The sequence below is a fragment of the Lutra lutra genome, chromosome 13 (assembly GCF_902655055.1).
Source record: "Lutra lutra chromosome 13, mLutLut1.2, whole genome shotgun sequence".
Taxonomy (NCBI): domain Eukaryota; kingdom Metazoa; phylum Chordata; class Mammalia; order Carnivora; family Mustelidae; genus Lutra; species Lutra lutra.
The window spans coordinates 77,408,683-77,429,320 of NC_062290.1; positions in this window are offsets into that span (position 1 = coordinate 77,408,683).

The window sequence follows — 20,638 nt, forward strand, 5'->3', positions numbered from 1 at the left end:
CTGTATGGTGACTAGCATAACATAATAAAATTTAAAAAGTGTGGCTTGCACTGCACTTGTAGCTAGATACAGCTGGACAGAAATGTGGGTGCACCAACAGTGTAAGAGGGTTCCCCTTTCTCCACATCCCCTCCAACACATGTTGTTTCCTGTCTTGGAAATTTTGGCCATTCTAAGTGGTGTAAGGTGGTATCTCAATGTGGTTTTAATTTGAATCTCCCTGATGGCTAGGGATGATGAACATTTTTTCATGTGTCTGATAGCCATTTGTATGTCTTCATTGGAAAAGTGTCTGTTCATATCTTCTGCCCATTTTTTTTATATGATTGTCTGTTTTGTGTGTGTTGAGTTTGAGGAGTTCTTTATAGATCCTGGATATCAACCTTTTGTCTGTACTGTCATTTGAAAATATCTTCTCCCATTCCGTGGGTTGTCTCTTTGTTTTGTTGACTGTTTCCTTTGCTGTGCAGAAGCTTTTGATTTTGATGAAGTCCCAAAAGTTCATTTTCGCTTTTGTTTCCTTTGCCTTTGGAGACATATCTTGAAAGAAGTTGCTGTGGCTGATGTCGAAGAGGTTACTGCCTATATTATCCTCTAGGATTCTGATGGATTCCTGTCTCACATTGAGGTCTTTATCCATTTTGAGTTTATCTTTGTGTACGGTGTAAGAGAATGGTCAAGTTTCATTCTTCTACATATAGCTGCCCAGTTTTCCCAGCACCATTTATTGAAGAGACTGTCTTTTTTCCACTGTATATTTTTTCCTGTTTTGTCGAAGATTATTTGACCATAGAGTTGAGGGTCCATATCTGGGCTCTCTACTCTGTTCCACTGGTATATGTGTCTGTTTTTATGCCAATACCATGCTGTCTTGGTGATCACAGTTGGTGGGAATGCAAGTTGGTACAGACACTTTGGAGAACAGTGTGGAGATTCCTCAAGAAATTAAAAATAGAGCTTCCCTATGAACCTGTCATTGCACTACTGGGTATTTACCCCAAAGATACAGATGTAGTGAAAAGAAGGGCCATCTGTACCCCAATGTTCATAGCACCAATGGCCACAGTCGCCAAACTGTGGAAAGAACCAAGATGCCCTTCAACGGACGAATGGATAAGGAAGATGTGGTCCATATACACTATGGAGTATTATGCCTCCATCAGAAAGGATGAATACCCAACTTTTGTAGCAACGTGGATGGGACTGGAAGAGATAATGCTGAGTGAAATAAGTCAAGCAGAGAGAGTCAATTATCATATGGTTTCACTTATTTGTGGAGCATAACAAATAGCATGGAGGACATGGGGAGATGGAGAGGAGAAGGGAGTTGAGGGAAATTGGAAGGGGAGGTGAACCATGAGAGACTATGGACTCTGAAAAACAATCTGATGGCTTTGAAGGGGCGGGGGGTGGGAGGTTGGGGGAACCAGGTGGTGGGTATTGGAGAGGGCACAGATTGCATGGAGTTCTGGGTGTGGTGCAAAAACAATGAATACTGTTACGCTGAAAATAAATTTAAAAAAATTAAAAAAAAAAAGAAATGTGGGTGCACTCCATTTGCAGTTAGGATCCTAACAATTATTGCAGCTCTCAGCACTACTGTCCAAGTCTTTGGGCATTTTAAATTACACAGGGAGCATTATAAAATAAGAGATGATGGTAAACCTCTTTGGGTCATATGTGTGTGGGTATGTGTGACTAATACTAAGTATTCCAAAAATTGTTTAAAGTTTGTAGAAATTTGCCAATACTGTCCCCATTCAGTTATTATCTTCGATTATTGTATGCCATGGAAATAATTACATTTCCTTATCAAATGAACTCTCATCAGATCTTTAACCATGACTATTTTGGGGAAAGTCTTTTTGTCATTTACCAACTCTTGTTATTTTACACTGATGCACTTGCAAGTGCCTCGTCTTCAGAGAGATTCATGGGAAGGACTCTGCTACGTACTCTAGAGTATAGGTTTCTGAAAACTTTAAGATCACAAAACTGAACTGGGTACAAATTTCCAGAACTAAAGGAAAACCTGGATTCAAGCAGAATAGGAATTTGAAATATGGAATTGAATGAACTGATAAGGATGATTATAATTTTGTTTTCACACATTTCTCTTTGAAATCCAGCTGGTTCCTTAGTGCTTCATTTTTCCAGATTATCTATGACTTACAGTAATTTCATAAAATATATCTCTGAAAACAGAACTGAAGCATTTCCTTTTTCTCCCTACTTAATCCCTCTAGAATTCAGACACTTATTGAGTATTCTTATTTTCATGGTAATATAATTATTTGCTTCTGTTTGGTAAGAATCTGTTCCCCCTATAACAGGACACAATTGGAAACATTGGTTGTATGACCAACACCTTGGCTGGAATGTCATATTTGAGAATATGCATAAAAGAAAATATAAGCAGACAGTCTTAAGGAACTTAAGTTTGACTTTATGGATCTGATAAAAACCCCTTGGGAAAACTGGCCTGGCATGTTGCTTACAAGTTTCCCAGGGACCTTCAGGTGAGTAAGTAAGGTCCCTTCCTGGAAGGCCCAGGAACGTCAGATTATCTGGGGACCTCAAGAAGAGAGGAATTCACCCAAACCTATGGGCATTCCATGCAGAGTCTGATGGTGAGTTCTGGCTTCAATTTCTTAGCCTGGAGAGGCTTTTAAAAGTCTAGTCTAGGGGCACCTGGGTGGCGCAGTAGTTAAGCGTCTGCCTTTGACCTGGGTCATGATCCCCATGTCCTGGGATTGAGCCCCACATTACGCTCCCTGCTTGGCGGGAAGCCTGCTTCTCCCTCTCCCACTCCCCCTGCTTGTGTTTTCTCTCTCTCTCTCTCTCTCTCTCTCTGTCAATTAAATAAATGAATAAAATCTTCTAAAAATTTTTTAAAAAATGAAAAAGAAGTCCAGTCTAAGATTCCTTATGAAAAGTTCCAGCAAAGCAGATTTAAAAAGAAGCTGTATGATCAGTCACTACTCTTGCTGCACTTATATAAATAATAAGGCCAAGTTTAATGAGACTAGACTTATTTTGCAAACAAAGTAATTTTAACTGTGATTATCTTTGATAGAAATGAGGATGATTGTTGAGGGAAAAAATTATGTTTTAGTAGAAAATTATAACACAACCTCGTGGATATGAGATTCTAGTCCTATTCATTGTCTTTGAGGTTTTTTTTATATATCTGTAAACCAATCTAGACCCTGAATTCTTCTAGTCTTCTCAAATATCTCATTACAAGTCTCCAGACTGAAGTTTCCAATTTTTCCCCACCCTTCTGATTTGGAATCACTAAGAACAAAGGCTGCCTTTGAACCTCCTTGGAATGGTTTGGCAGCCAAACTTCAGGGACTTGAGCCTTGCGTCCACATCCCCCAATTTAAAAGGGCTTCTCCAGACCCTTGGAGCTGCACACCAACTGGAAATCTAAAATTAAACTTGACTAGGGCGGTCAAACTTGACTAGGTCTGGGTCTTCCTACCCAGAAGCAGAAAGGATCTTGTAGTGGACAGCTCTCCTAGGATCATGGATCAAGATCTCATCTCTCATAGGAAGCCTTTATTCCTTTTTCCATTTTGCTACTTCCTTTACTCTGTTAATTCATAGACAGTGCTCCATAATTCTGACAACTATTTCTGTATCTACTGCTAAGGCCATTGCTGCACAACAGAAGTCCCTAGATTTTCTTGCTAAGCTGGTTTTACATAATAGAATGGCTTTATATTCCTTATTGGCTGAACAAGGATGAATCTGGGCTGAAGCAGATACCTCCTGCTGTACCTGGATCCACATGTCTGGTACTGTACCAAAGATAGGAAATGAAGAAGCAAGCTCCTTGGCTGAAACAGGCTGATGCCCTTTCAGGTACCTTCTTTGATTGATTTGATACCAACTGGTTTGGTCAATGGTGGCTCTGGCTACCCCAGGGGTACCTCAGTATTTTGGTTTTATCCCACTAATAGTTATCAGAAGAGTATCCTTGATGTGCAGTGTTCTCTCCAAGGTCTTAAATTCATGATCACAGCCATTAGATGGTCTCACTGCCCTTGGAGGAACAGAATCAACAATGAACAATGTTGTGAACAACAAAGATAGCTCTTCTGGGGATCTGACATCATAACCTACGAGTATCACAATGAGTGAGACAAGAGCAACTTAACTTTGATGGTAACTGAGTGATGCTCATAGGACATTTTCGTCAATCCCTCACACAGGAGAGGATGACCAAAAGGAGGGAATTGTTACATTAATTAAACAAGGAGGCCATTAGACTGATGTGGCTCTAAAGCTATGGTGACCAAGTAAGCAAACCAAAATCTAAGCCTGCAATTGCCTCAAGGGTAAGAAATGAAAACGCTAAAGACGACCTGTCACAGTCAACCATGCTCTATGCTAGAGCCAATCCTAATTACCTGACTTTGCTTCCATCTTTTCTTTATAAAAATTTCTCCCTAGTGCTCCCAATCACTTCCAGTTCAACACTGTCTCCTTTGAATTGATTTTTGCTCACCCTTAAAATTTGTGCTATGCCTCAGTTTATCTTTTAACAACACACACCCCAGAAGATTAATTTTTCCAGCTACTCTAAGTTCCTGTCTTTAGTCACCTTTTCCACACTCAGTTCATTCTGTAGGAGTCCACATCTGTGGCCTAGCAGAAAGGTAAATCCTGGGAGCTGACATATTAGGCACTGGGGGGTCAGACCTTAGTAACAGGTTTTCCCCATGGTTGGAAACGTCATCATAGGGTCATTAAGAAATATGTGAAATTGGCACTCTTTTATTATGGAAGGTCTTATAAGATAGATTTCTTTCTGGAGCTCATTCTAGTGCTTCATAGATCATTGCCTTCCTCACACTTTTTGGAAAAACCTCCATTGTACTAAACCAACCTCCAAAACGTCCATCCTTCTCCATGAAAACACATCTACGTGTGTTTTCCAGACAACCTAAGTTCTTTGGATGCATTCTCTTTGACCAACTTGGAGTTCTGGTCTTGTATGAAAACATTCCCCTCTTTCATGTTTTCCAGACAGTGTCTAATTGGAATGGAAACTAGGAGAGAACTGGGTGTTTGGTGAAGGAAATGACATGTGGCCCCCTTAGAACTAAGAGGTGATGTCACTTACTAAGGTGAATATTCTGTTGCCTAATGCCTTTATGACTAGGGATTAGTGAGGGGTGGTGAAGAGAGCACTGGACTGGGAGTCAGGAGGCCCAGATTCCAGTCCTGATGTAGCTGCTACCTCTCCGTTTGACCCTGAGTATATCATTGGCCCCCAACTTTGTTGGGTGCCTCATCCACACTGTAAGTCCTTCCCACCTGAGTTTGTTTTCACTGTGCTACAACTATCAACTAAAAATGTCTTCATGTAGATGTTAAAGGATATACAACTGGGATGGAAATTGTAAGGAACTGCAAAGAGTCAGCTTTCTACACAAATACTAGTTGATCTGTAAAAGGAAAGTTCTGTGGGAGAAACAAAGAAACAAACAAAAAAAGAAACAGAATCACTTAATTTTGCTTGGTGGGTCCGTTCATTCAAGAAAAGATTTGTGCAGGAGAGTGAAAGGAGTTGATTTACATTTTAAGAGATCTCTCTGGTGTCTGTATAGATAATTTATTATAGAGGACATTAGAAGGGACAGGGACAGAGGCCTGTTATAAGGCTAATCAAATAGTGCAGGTAAGAAATTACAGTAGATTGGACTATGGTGATAGCATTTGATATGCAAGCAATTTAGAGTAGATATTGAATGGAGAATTTTTATGACCTGGACTGCTTGTGGCTAGTGGAAAAAAAAAAAAAAAAAGATGAAACAAAGAATGAGGTATGGATTCTGGCTCTAATAATTGAGTTGGTTTTGTTTCCATTTTCTGAGATGGCAGAGGTTGGGAGCAGAATATGCTGATAATAGAATATGCAGGAAGTAGAATGGGAGTTAGGACTTTAGACATGTAAATTTTGCAATTTCCAGTGTAGATATCAAACAGAATGTTGACTATATAGATTTGGCTCCCAGAGAGGCTTGCTTAAGAGATGAAATTTGGGAGTGATAAGCATTAGATGATACTTGATAAGCTTCAGAGAGAGGGAGGTACCATATCAACCATATGAACTGACACTTAAAGAATGAGTTGGGGTTTACCGGTGATTGAGAATGTGGGCAAGGGGAGTACATGCAAAGAGGACTGGGTGAGAAAAAGGGCTGAAGGGGTCAGATCAAGGTCCCTGGGCTTTTCATGCCTGAGCTCAGATCACTGCATAGCACTTTCTGAAAACAACAACACTATCTTCTCTCTAGAATCATCCACTTGCCATCTTAGATCCCTGGACACTTGGTTTCAAAGTCGATAAAGGATTCCAGCTAAGAGTAGTTTGTTTAAGGATAATAATAGAGCCTACAGGCTCTATTTCTTTTTTTTCCTCAAACTAGAGAAAATTTCCTTTTTTTTTCTTTTTTTTTTTTTTTCCCTGACTAATATTGAATTCATTAGTGTTTGTCTTTTCCAAAGTCTGGCAACCTCATCGAGCACAATTCAGTTCAGACTTCAGTGTCACTACCCAAGAGACTAGGATAGATTATAAGCAATTTAGAGATCCCTTGTTGTACTTAATATGTCTTTGGCCAGGGATTTTGAGTTTATTTCTGAGCTTTTTCCTTTTAAATCAGTTCCAAAAATAAGGCAGTATATTCTTCTTTTAGATCCTGCCCAGCAGAAAGTGTTTTTGTAACACAAGCTTCAAGGGATCCTTTAGGCCAGTGTTACCTTATTTTAGCATCTCAGGGTGTTCTCACAATTGTCCTTCTCTCTTTCTGGGCAGCCACAGGGAGAGTCCAATTCAGTCCTATGTGGTGGTAGCATTTAGATCTCTGGTTATTTGCTGGGGACCTCCCTTAGAACACCTACCTATCATAACCAGCAACAGGGTATCAAATCTTGCTCACGTTGCCTCTCTTTCTTCTCTAATCTTCTGCCTTCCTCTTTTGCTCTTAAAGAGTCTCATGACTGTATTGGGCTCACTCAGATAATCTAGGATAATCTAGATGTAAGATTTCTAACTTCAGATTTTCCCACTACAGAAAAAAAAAAAATGCAGCTCAAGTCTGAATTCAGGTCTCCTAAGAGTGGAATGATGTGTTGAGACTAATGTGGTCTCTGTGACCAGGGACACATAGATTTGGAACCTTGTTTCTTCACACACTAGCCACTTGACATCGAGCAAATCAGTTTGTCTCTCTGAGCCACATTTTTCTCATCTGTAAAGTGAAAAGGATAGGACCCATGTTACAGAGGATTGGGGAATTTAATAAGATATGTCTTGAGAATTTAGCATAGGGATTATATTTTTTTAAAAATCCTAAAAGGGTTTGAGTTCTGAGTTCCCCTGTTGAATGGACAGGAAAAAAGGCTCAGAGAAGAGGAACATTTGGCATGAGCTCATATAGTGGGTTAGAGGCAAACCCCAGGCCAGATCACACAATGGCATGAGGATTTGGAGGGAGAGCAATTACAAGAACAAAACTCCACACCTGCTTTCTACAACATTCCACAACCAGCCCCCTGGAGGGCGGGGGGTCATCCTGCAAAGACTCTTGATTCCTTTCCACCTGGGCATCCCACAGGAATTGGAGGCTAAAAGGCGGGCATGCTTGCTTCATCTGACATGACACCTTTGGTCTTCCTCTGGCATTTTCAGTTATGAACTTCTGCCCTACAGCCCAATTGATGTCAGCTCACTTTGCATTAAATGCTTCCTACACGTTGAGCCATTCTGTATTTGCTTAGTAAAAATAGAGCCATCCAGCATCAATTCACACGAAATAATTTTCCACTTCATGTCAACTGAAAATCACCAATTTCCTGCTACAAGTGATGCTTAGTACAGGGAGGCACTTGGAATCATTACAAGTTCTCTTGGCATAGGCTGCTTGCCTTTGCACGACCAAATTTTCTACCTAGAGAGAATATGGATCAAAGCTCTATGTTCATGTAATTAAATACAAAGTTTAAACTATACCCCATCTTCCTATTAAGCTAGAATCTTATCACCACCAGAAGACAAAAAAATAGTCATTGAGTTTGTGACTCCCATGGGGTTAGGTCAGAACAGAATCGTTCATTCATCTGCTGAGCACATATAGACCTCCTATGTTTTAGACACTTTTGCAAATGCAAAGATAAATAAGATAAAGTCTCCTCTCTTAAAAGAATCTTATAGTCCAGTAGGGACAGTTAAATGTGTATGAAGTCAACTACAATAAAAGGCATATTTAACTATATGCAGCTGTTAAAATTATGTCTTAAACTATTGATATTCAGATATTTCCAACTGTGAAAAGTCTCCATTTGAGTGAAATTTCACAAAGTCCAGTAAGTAAAACTGATCATACGGGACTTGCTCTGTCTGAAGTGGGAACAAGAGACCTAGAGATGAGGCCACTAAGTACCTCCCACCCCCACCAACACATTATAGTTTCTCACAGAGCTCTTCAGAATACATTTAAAGGCAACTTCTTTACAATAGTCATCACTGACTTCTCGAAAGTACTGATCTGTAGGTACAAGTAGAAAGTAACTTTTCTTTTCATCATTACCTCTTTCACTTACTCTCTAGACTGATTTTTCCCTTCATACTCCTGGTTTGTATCTCAAGGGAATCTCATACTTTCTCTGATCCTTCTTAGACATTAATACATAATCTTGTTTCCTAGCTCAGCGTAGAACCCAAAGCCAACCTCAGCCAACTAAAAAATGTTCCCTTTCCCAAGCTTTGGTCCACATAACTGGAAAACCTAGGAACAGGTTAAAGACTTGTTGGCAACCCCTTCACGATTTCCCTGCCATGTTCTTCAATCCCTCTTCCCTGACTCCTTATGGAATGGAGAGGGAATTAGGGTGAGGTGATAGAGGAAAGACACAAAGGACATCTTACTTGCCTACCAGGACTGCCATAAACAGTTGTGTAGGTTACATATTGGATAAGGGTACCCAGCCAATAGAGCAAGAAATCTAGCTCACTGGGGAAACTATGTCCTCTGGTGTAGGGCTGCTTCCACTTGAGGGAAGGGGGCATTTTTGTAAATTATCACCTAATTGCTTTATCAGCTAGTTTTGTGCTGCCCCCAAAACAAGAGTGTGTCTTTTATAAAATGTTCACAAGGTGATATAGGGTTAGAGGTAACCATGTTGACCAGTTCAATTTAAAGCTGACATTGGACTGAATATAACTCATGTTCAAAGCCTGGCTTTTTCCTCTGTGGGGTGGTTTGGGAATTGCTAGGCATTCTCCCAATCTAGCCCCACCATCACCAGGAACCTCTCATCTGATGATTTCTGATTCCAATGCCCCTCTGGCTAAATATTTCTGACCATACCTTAGCTCTGCAATCTATCCCTCAAACTTACACAGATTGTCTCTGTTGGGTTTCCTCACCCTGCAGGCAGTCTTTGAGTAGAGAAGACACCTGAGGGCTTACTGCCTTGTCTGCCCCAGAGGACACATGTGCCTTTCCCCCATCATGGCAGAAAGTGGGACTCCAACAGCAATGCCCACTTCCAGCTGCCAAAGATTCCTTCAGCAAATGTTAGGCCTTTTCAGGCATTAGTCAGGTTCCAGTGTCCATATTCCCTAAAGTCCAGGGTATATATATGGTTCTTCAAATCCTCCTTCATGTGAATCTGCTCTAGGATTTCCTCTGTATCCACATGGGGGATAAGCCACATGGCAAAACTGATTCCACCCTCATACCCTGCCCTACATTAATATCTGGTAACTGATAATCTGCTGAGACTCAAAGTCATCAAAAAAGGCCCTGTACATGATGTTTAATGACATAGGTAAATTCTCATAAAATGATATAGGTAAATTCAACATAAAGTTGAAAATATGCATACATGTGTATATAGTTTGTGTGCTCATCTGTTTTAGTACCAAATAACATGGAGTAGGGGACGCTTGAGATCCTCTCATTTAAAATACGATTTGCATAGCACCTGTGAGGTTCACTTACAGGCTCTGAGACATAGGGTAGGAATTCTAGATGCCTTTGTATTAGTTTCCTATTGCTGCTATAACAAATTGCCACCATCATGGTGGCTTAAACAGCACAGGGTTATTATCTTAATATTCTGGAGGTCAGAAATTTGATAAAAGGGCTTACAGGACTAAAATCAAGTTGTCAGTGGAGCCATGATTGCTTCTGGAGGCTCTAGGAGAGAATCTGTCTCCTTCCCTTTTATAGTCTCTCAAGGCTGCCTATATTCCGTGACTCATGGCTCCATATCACTCCAGTCTCTGCTTCTGTCATTACATCTTTCCTCTGACCTTGACACTCCTATCTCCTATAAAGACTCATGCAATTTAATGGGACTTACACAGATAATCCAGGGTAAACTTGACACCTTGAAATCCTTATTAATCACATCTGAGAAGTCCCTTTTGATATGTTAGGTAATGTATTCACAGGTACTAGGAATTAGGCTGTCGTTGATGGTAGGCTATAATTCCACCCACCACACCGTCCTCCACAGTCTATTATTCCACCTAGCATGCCAGAGAGAGAGAATACAGACAATAGTAACCAATATGAGCACTTTCAAGTGTGAGCTTGGGTAAATCGCTTGCTTCCTCTCAGCCCTCAGTTTCTTCATTTATAAAATAGAGATAATAATAGTATCGGCTTCATACAGTTTTTATTAGTGCTAGATGAGTTCATATTTTCAAAATACTGAGAATAATGCTGGCTCATGGTAAGTGCAACGGGAGTGTTTTTAAGAAGTCACCGGGGAAGACACTACATTGCAAAGCAGACTTGGGGTCCAGCTGCTTCTTATTTGGCTGACACTGTGTTACATAGTCTAGGATTAATAGCAGCAGGGGCTTATTAACTTGATGGATGTTACTCAATCTCTGGAGTGGGTCTGATACGATAGTATATATGTTTGGTAATTTTTAAAGAAAATATTCTAACATTTAACAGTTCTCATGTACAATTATGGGTAATTTTTATATTTTTCTTCATACTTGATCTGTGTCCTATATTTTCTTCAACTAACCTATATATATACCAGTTCTAATCAGAGGAAAAATAGCTCATGCAATGTATATAAAATATATATTATAAAGGGATTAGAGTCTTTTTGGGTTCCTGGACTTAATTTCTAAGGAGTGGATGAGAGGGCTCTCTGGCACATCCGAGCAATGCTCCAACACCAGCTGGATGTCCCACAGTTCTGTTCAGTTCTGACACTGTCTGGAGATAGCATGGGATTCCACGGTTTGAGGGCTCAGTCCCACAGAACTGCCCCCCACCCCAATCCCCTCAGACCCCAGCCACAAACCTAGGTTATTACCTGTGCTTCTAATTGACTGGCTACATAGATTAGAGGTTCCCATGGCCTCCTCATCTGATTTGATCAATTTGCTAGAGTGGTTCACAGAATTCAGAGAAACATTATACTTACTAGATCACTGGTTTATTATTAAAAGATATAACTCAGGAGCAGCCAGAAGGAAGAGAAACAAAGAGCAAGTGTGGGAAAAGGGCACAGAGCTTCCATACCCTCTCAGAGAATACCACTCTCCCCAAGTCCACCAACCTGGAAGTTCTCCTAGTCCTTAGGAGGCTCATTGTGGATGCATGATTGATTAAATAATTGCCCCATGGCAAATAAACTCAATCTCCAATCTCTCTTCCTTCCCCCGAGGTCAGAGGGGTTGGTACTAAAAGTTTAAACCTTTTAATCACTTCTTGGTTCTCCAGGACACCAGCCCATATCCTTAGGTGTGGTTCCAGAGTCACCTAATTAACATAACCAAAGACATCTTTATTGCTTTGATCACCTGAGAAATTCCAAGGGTTTTAGGAGTTAACTGCCAGAAACAGAAACAGAGAACAAATATATATTTATTATGAATCACTACATCAGACAATGGTCTGAATGGGATTTTTGTTATTGGTATAATCAAGTGCTATGGGCAAATGAGGGAGAACAGTATGCCCCTATTAGGACTGGGGCCAGCATCAGAGATGTGCCTGAATTTAGTAGGACCCTGTGCTTAGTTTAGTGATCTGCCACTATGGTCTTGAGATTGCCAATCATTTCTGAATGAGGGGTCCTGCATTCTCATTTTATGAAAAAATTATGTAGCCAGTAGTGAAAAGGGGTTTGAGGGCGGAAGGCAATTGGGAACGGAGGCTCCATATACATAGTCAAGGAGAAATGATAACGCAACAGCCAGATCAACAGGGTTTCTTCTGCCTCACCTGTGCTTTCTATACCATGCCAAGCAGCGTGGTTCTCCTTGGTTCTGGCCACCAGCCCATATCCTTAGGTATGGTTCCAGAGTCACCTAGTTAACACAACCCAAGACATCTTTATTGCTCTTATCACCCAAGAAATTCCAAAGGTTTTAGGAGTTAAGTGCCAGAAACAGGGACAGAGAACAAATATATATATTTATTACAAATCACTACATCATCAGTCACTGGAGAAGGAGAAGTGCCCACACTGTTCAAGCCATATAAACAAAGCCAAGACAATAATCATAAGGAAACTTATGTTGTTCAAATCTGATCTAATTCCCTTACCTAATGGTTCTAAGAAACTGAAATCCAAAAAGAGAAAGTGACCTCCCCAAATGTCAAATGTTGATTTAATAGCAATTCTGAAGAGGAAAAGTCTGTGCCTAATCATCTGATTTGTACTTCAGAGCCCTTAAAAATTAAGTTCTTGGAATCATTGAAATACAAGAGTCTTCAAAAGTACTTTGGTGTTCCCTAGGGAAATGCAGTGTTTGCGGCCAATGATACCTTTTCCCCTTTTTATCTTGATACTGGAGACTGGGGGAGTTCTCAGCATCCGACCTCAATCGCCAGCCAGCACCAGGTTTTTTACTTTGCCCCTAGAAAGAATTCAAGGAGTCAGAGCAAAGTGTAGGAGCTTTACTGCAAAGCAAAGTATACACTCAAGGAGCACTCAAGCGAAAGTACACACTCAGGGCACTCAAAGAGGATTTGAGATGCGAGGCGTAGATGTGGGGTTTTGATCTTTGCGGGCAATTAGAATCAAGGGGTGGAATATTCATGTAGGGTTCTTTGAGTAAGTGGGTCTTCAAGGAACGCTGCGTACTATGGTGCATGCTCTCTGCTAGCTAGGCACTACTCTGCGCAGGCGCAGTCTGATTTATTTAGCGGATACTCCCTATATAGTCAGTATCTACTCAGTTGTCTAGTGCCCCCAGTGGAGGCATCATTTCTTCTCGGTCATTTGCAGGCTTTCGGGGGCTTGATGCTCTTCTGTGCTCTCTGTTTGAGCTACAACAGGACCCCTGTGTCCTTGAGAAACCGCAGAGCTATTACAGGGTTTACTCAGTTGTCACAACCACCCTGTCAGGTGTCAGGTTTATAGGTTTATTTCTGTTCCTTGTCCTTCTTCCTTCTGCAGTGACCCAACATTTACCTGTGCTACCTGCCTCATTCTGACAGTGGCAATCAAATGAAATGAACATGTGGGGAACATCCTGGAAGAAGAAATACAAAACAGGAACTTGCAGCCCTTCACTGGTGCAGATGAGAAGGACTGACTTGCACTGTCCACACTGCTTGCCTTGTGCAGTGTTCCACATGCCAACCAATATGGTCTCTTTGAAATACAAACATTTTTGGGCCCCTGGGTGGCACAGTCAGTTAAGCCTCCAACTCTTGGTTTTGGCTCAGGTCGTGATCTTGGGTGGTGAGGGGAGCCCTGTGTTGGGATCCATACTCACTCAGCATAGAGTCTGCTTAGAACCTTCTCTCCCTCTTCCCCTCCATGCCGCACCCGTGTGTGCATTCTCTCTCTCTCTCTCTCTCAAATAAATAAATCTTTAAAAAAAAAAAAAAGAAAGAAAGAAATGCAAATGTTTTATGGTCAGCTTCAACCCTGGCATAGCAGATTCCTTGTGGAGCTAACTAAGCATGTGAGAACAACATGGTCACTGAGATCAGATGGGCTAGAATTCAAATAATGCCTCTACCACCTTCAAACTGTGTAAGCTGGGACAAATCATTTAGCTCTTTGTGCCTTGGTTTTAAGATTTATAAAAAGAACAGAATGGTAAATGAACATACAGGATTCTGGATGAGAGACTGTATAGTAACATGTTAAGAGCACATGCTCTGAAGTTGGACAATGGAGTCTAAAAATTGGCTCCTCTTCTTAATAGCTGTGACTTTGAGTGGGTTACTTAAATCTCCAGGATAAACAGGAGTATGATTATGATCATACATATCTTATGGGTCATTGTGCAGATTAAATGAAATAATGTATCTAATGCTCTTGACTAAGCACTGGGCTCCCAGTAAGGGTTCCATGAATACTAGTTATGTGAAGCATGGGTAGATGCTTGATAAACCAATGGGAAATAAAATGAGAAGGAAAAAAAAAAAAAAGAAATTTGGGGGGGCGCCTGGGTGGCTCAGTGGGTTAAGCCGCTGCCTTCGGCTCAGGTCGTGATCTCAGGGTCCTGGGATCGAGTCCCACATCGGGCTCTCTGCTCAGCAAGAAGCCTGCTTCCCTTCCTCTCTCTCTCTCTCTCTGCCTTCCTCTCCGTCTACTTGTGATCTCTCTCTGTCAAATAAATAAATAAAATCTTTAAAAAAAAAAAAAAGAAAGAAATTTGGCCAAAGTATAGTCCCACAAAATGGTATGTCTCCTCTATGACAATGGTTTCTGAACCTAGTGAATTTCCACTCTTGGGGTAGAAGCAGAGAAGGCAGACCAGATTAGGATAATTGTTTTCCTTGGAAGCTGAGAAAATCAGTTTGCCTCTAGCACCTCTAATTACTGCAACTTCAGTGCACTCCCCAAATCCCACTGAAATAAGGATTGGAACTTAAAAGCTGCAGGAGAAGAAAAGGGAAAACTGAGGAGGGGAGCCAAAGTGCTTCAGGCTTTCATGGATCCTGTCTTGCCATCTCCCCACCCCGTCTTTGGCCCGTGCCTCTGCAAGCTTCCTTTCTTTCAGTACCTATCAGGGGAAATAGTCTTTGTCTCTGCAGCTGGCTCTGGGAAGCTTTTCTTTACTCTTCTTTCTTCTTTTGGCAAGTCCAGGGGAAGAGGGAAGAGCATGCTGAGGCACTGAGAAGGAGAGAAGACTTAGGGCTGGACTGACAATACCCACAATACTGCTCCTCAGCAGGGTTCTCACCAACTCTGTAACTGCCTCTTTACCTATTTGTGTTTTCACCAGGTAGTAGGGTGGGAATCTAGGCCCCAGTCAAGACTGTGAGCGATCTGACTTGGCACAAATGTAGGCCCACCAATCGCTTTGAACTTCAGTTTTAACATTTGTGAAATGGGATAAGATGTGAAAATACATGGCACCATCCTCCAAAAAAAGCTTTTTCTCCTCTGCCTCATTCTCTTTCGTCTTCTCCTTTTCCTCCACCTTCTCTTTCTCCTTGTCCTTTTTGATCCCCATCATTCTTCTTTCATTCTCTGTCTCTGTTATTCAAAGTCAGGGGTCATATTTTAGTCAACTCCAGCTCCCCTAGCATCTTAAAAATAGAAGGTGCTAAATGGATATTTAAATAATGAAGAAAGAATTAAACCCCTCCCCTATACTTTCTCCACCTATTAGAAAGTACTCTCTTATCTGTGTTCTTACCAATGGTTACTAGCTAGTAAAATGCAAAATTCCAAGTAAATAGGGGATCATATAAACCTAGAACAACGCACACAGTGGCCTCAAGTCTACCTCTGGCTTTAGAGAAAGGCAGGGAAGGCTCAAAGAGGAGTAGGGATTTATCCATGGTCCTTACAGGAATCCCCCATCCGTCTCTCTCTGTGCCACAATACCTCCTTCTATGCAGGTGAGTCTCCTGATTGCACCATGCCTATAGCCATTCATTACATGAAAAAAATGTTTAACAGAACTTATAATGTTTCAAGTAGGCATGGCACTAGACACAGGCCAATTATGGGTAAAAACAGGCCAGATTTTTACTGTTATTGAGCAAACATATAGCTCCTGGAAGAGACTGCTGTTTACTAAAAATATGTATACCCTACTCTACACCCTACAACATTCATGAATGGATATTTTGTTTTAAAAAACCATAACATGCTTCAAAGGGAAACTGTAGGATGCTATGAGAGAGGGGAGAAAAGTGGAAACTATTAAATGGGGTTACTGAGGAAAGCATCTTTCATGGAATGACTTTAAAGAAGAAACCCAAAGATTAAAGAATGTTCTTAAAAGTAAATTCTGCTAGTCCTTAGCACTGTGGCTTATATAATGGAGTGACCTCTCTGTTCTCCTTCCTTCATGTAAGGCTTTCCTATTCTCTAAGTCCTAGAACAAGGACACCTAAGCCTGCACTTTCTAAAAAAGATCCAGGTTTCCCTGCAAGGAGAGATTTTGATCATTTCAATTCATATTCAGCAAACACTGAATCATCTTTATCAGAGATGGTTGACTCCATTTGCCAAGGCAGATCCTTTATATCTGATGAAATAGGACCGTGTTTATCTGGCTAACATTTGTTGAAGTATATTGGATTTGTATGAGCTGAGGTCTGGTCTGAGAAGTTCCCAAGCAACCTATTACCTGATTGCATCATGATATATATGTCACCAGACATTATATACTGGAACAATAAACCTTGCTGAAAATGTGAAATCTTAAGAGATTAAAAATGAAAGAATGAAGAGAAAAGAACAGTGGGTTTGAAGGTGGAAGACATAAATTTAGATTCTACTTCTATTTCTTAATGACTAAGAACAGCAACAAGAAGAATATAATGCGTAGGCTTCATGGAGCTCTGAGTATACTTTAGGCATTCTGCTAAGAGTTATATGTGCATTACCATGTTTTTTCTTCTAGCAATCCTACTAAGTGGGGCGTTTTACAGACAAGAGAACTGAGACTTGGGGAAGGTAAGTTACTTTCCCAAGGTAAAACACTTAAGGGCTAATGAATGCAGAGTTCAGGCTGGGTGGTTTAATTCCAGAACTGACACTACCTATTCATCTCAAGTGCAGAACAATCTTAAGAAGTCATTTAGCTATAGTTTCCACCAATTTTTCCTTCTTTTTTTAAAAAAATAATTATTGATTAATTGATTGATTGATTTATGTGAGAGAGAGAGAGTGGAGGGTGGGGAATCTCTCAAGCAGACTCCCTGCTGAGTGCAGAGCCCAATGTTGGGCTCCATCTCACAACTATGAGATCATGACTTGAGCAGAAATCAAGATTCCTATGTCCAATCGACTGAGCCAACCAGGTGGCCCAATTTTTCTGACCTAAAATAACAAGGGGAATGGGTACAGTCAACAACTTCTAAAGTTTCAAAGGGCCTCTTCTTCCTGTTCTTTTCCTGCCTTGAGGGATCAAGAGAGGCTTCCTGGAAGAGAAGTCTGAAAGACCTGGAATTTGGAGAACTTCTGTCCCCTGGGCTCCTTTACTTCATTCAACCCCTCATCCTGCAATTCTTTGATTATTTATAGGAGATATTCCCAAAGCAGGGCAGCTCCATACTCTGCCTTGCAGATTACAAAGAGATAAATAACACATTCCTCATTCTCTTACTCGCTGGGGAAATTGGGGGCTGTGTTTACATCGCTTCCTCGGTATTTATCCTCCTGCTGGCTGTTCCATCCCCTCTATTTCATGTTGTTATTTTACTTCCATTAGGGGAGCAGAAAAAACATGAGAAGCCATTCTGATCCACCCCAATCCTCAGAGGGCATTGCTCGGTCAAAGTCAGCATCCTCTGCCTTGTAATTTTCCCTACAAACATCTCATTCAAGAGGCATTTTCCTCCCTCTGAGTACTAATGTCCTGATGATGATAAAAATAAATAAATATCACACACACACACATACACACACACACATCAAAACAAAACAGAAGGGAAAAAAAGAGAGAGAACAGAAAATCAATTGCACGCTTGGTTCATTTCATGTTTATATCCTTCTCTATTTCCTCCCAGGGCTCCAGAGAATTGCCTAGTTAGCAGTTAGGAAGGGCTGGCTGGGTCACTGCAGTTTTAATGTGGCATGCCTGTATTCCGTGGCTTTTCTTCTTTGGGAAGGGGCTGGACTTTATTAAGAAACCTCCTGAACATATGAGCTCCGTTATTTATCCACCAGGTCCATGGAGACATTGATGCAGTCCATTTTGTATGGGGAACTGACAGGATTATTTGTTATTTTTCAGTATTTTTCCGGAAATGGAGGTTTTGCTTTAAGAAAATCCTGTGGTTGGCCAAAAACAGTTTTGATCACTGGAGTCCTTATTTGGTTAAGTTTTCTTTGCCCTGCCTCTTCGCTGAAGAACAACCTACACTAAGCATGTAACTGTGTGTCAAGTGTTATGCCAAGCATTTTCCCTGTGTCATTCCGTTTAATTAAAAAAAGAAAAAGTGTTGAAGAAATCAGTAGAGTTCTAATTCCACAGATGGGGAAACTGGAACTCAGAGTATAAATATGATTCTGATTGGGAGATTGTAAGAAGTCTTTGTTAATGGGTATAGATTTATTTCCCTGTGATATGTTTTAAAAGGCAGTGTGGTCCAGCTCACATCACAGGATTTTAGGATACTAGATTTGAGTTCCTTACAAAATGTGAGGGCTTAAGAAAAAATAGGAACCTTTCTGAGTTTTATTTTCCTCCCCTCTGTGGTATAAAAGAGAATGTATGAAATTTGGACACAGAGATCACAGACAGAAATTCTGGCTCCACCATTTACTAATGCTATGTCTTAGGTTAGCTTTCCCAAGAGCAATGTCTGGAATGAGGATTCCTGCACATGCTACTTATTAAGGAAATGCTCCCAGGAGACACTGATAAGGGAGAAGCAGGAGAAGGATGGAATGAAATCAAGCAAGGGTGTGATTTCATGTGAAGTCCCCATCTCAGCCTGATCCCATAGGGAGATCTGGAGCATGTTACTTCTCAGAGTTTGTCCTGATTCAAGGCAAAGGAACTGGGTTTTCACACTGCTGCACCCGCCTCTCATTGGTAAGAGCCACTTGGGAAGGATGTGAACTCCCAGTACTTTGAGCTCTCTGCTTGTACTGGGCAGTGGCCAGAGATAAGGTAGATGTCAGAAGATCTGGGTGGGGCACTCTGAGATTCTGGGTATGACATTTTCCTTTTCTATTTTATTTCCCTGTCTTTAAATTCATTGGCTAGATTCTATGATTTCAATTTGTATAATTGTAACATCTGTAAAAAAAAAAAAAAAAGTACCTTTTTTTTTTTTCATTAGAACTTAAGATTCTTGGACCAGAGATCTTTATTTTATTCAGTAATGTAGCTCATTCTCCCACAAGACTGGCTAGCTATAGATGGATCTAAATGAAGAGCTACCAAAAGAATGAATGGTGAAGAAATGGGTATTCACTAAGTGTTGGATAAGGGTTGTATTCATGACTGACTATCACATGAATCTGATTATTATGTTATTGAAATAATCTGTATCCTTACAATATGCTCGCCACACATACCATAATCTATAATCACTGGAGAGACACCAACGGATCCAGATACTGAAAAGTAACTTTAATGAAAAATGACACTGAAACATATGGAGATATTTCCTTAAAGAAGGAGATAACCTAGACCAGGGTGTAACTTCCCAGTCCCCAAGCTCCCCACAGGAACAGAATGCTAGAAATGATATCACTGCTTAGAATGAAGATTACACACACAGGTATAAGTCCCCTTTTCCATTTTTATGGGGTTTTATGTCCTAAGTGCCTCCCTGTCATCTTGGAGACTTGGCTAAGCAATGGCCCCCTTATTGGGTGTAAGAAACTGGAATTGGTAATGACCTGGACTCCATAGATATGGATGTAAGCATCATGTTGGTTTGTAGAATTTATTTGTATAACCAGCATTTAACCCTTAGGCTGAGAGAGTAATATAAAAGTATTTTCCTAAACAAAAGAAGACAGTTACAAAAAACACATACTGTATGATGTATTTATATGAAATGTTTCAAGCAGGCAAATCTGCAGAGACAAAAAGTGGATCAGTGGGTTGGGGAGGAATGGAGGGGTGATTACTAATGGATATAAGATTTTGGGGGACATGTTAAACATGTTCTAAAACTAGCTTATAATGATGGTTGCACAACTCTGTAAATATACTAAAAATCATTGATTTATATACTTTAAACAGGTTAACTTTATGGCATATAAAATATATCTCAGTACTGCTATTTAAAATCACCAATGAAGTATCCAGAATGTATAATATAGAGAAATGAAAATCTCTGAGAGAGTATGCCTTCATCTCAGATCCCACTGGATTGTCCCAGAAAAAAACTCATTGAAAATGAGCTCATAGTTTTAATTACAAAGCACACAATACAATAATTCAATGTGCAAGAGTCAGCAGACATACCAAACCAAAAGGTTAAGTCCCCAAGATCTTTATTAGTTAGTCAACCTCTCTGAGTCTGTTTTGACCTGCATATTAATGGGGGGAATAACAGTCCCTATCTTTTACTATTTATCATAAGGATTAAGTGAATATTAACATGTCAATCATTGAAAATAGTGCCTGACACAGAAATATGCTGTATAAGCATGATATATAGGTGTTAAATATTAGTAAATATTGGCAATAATAGGT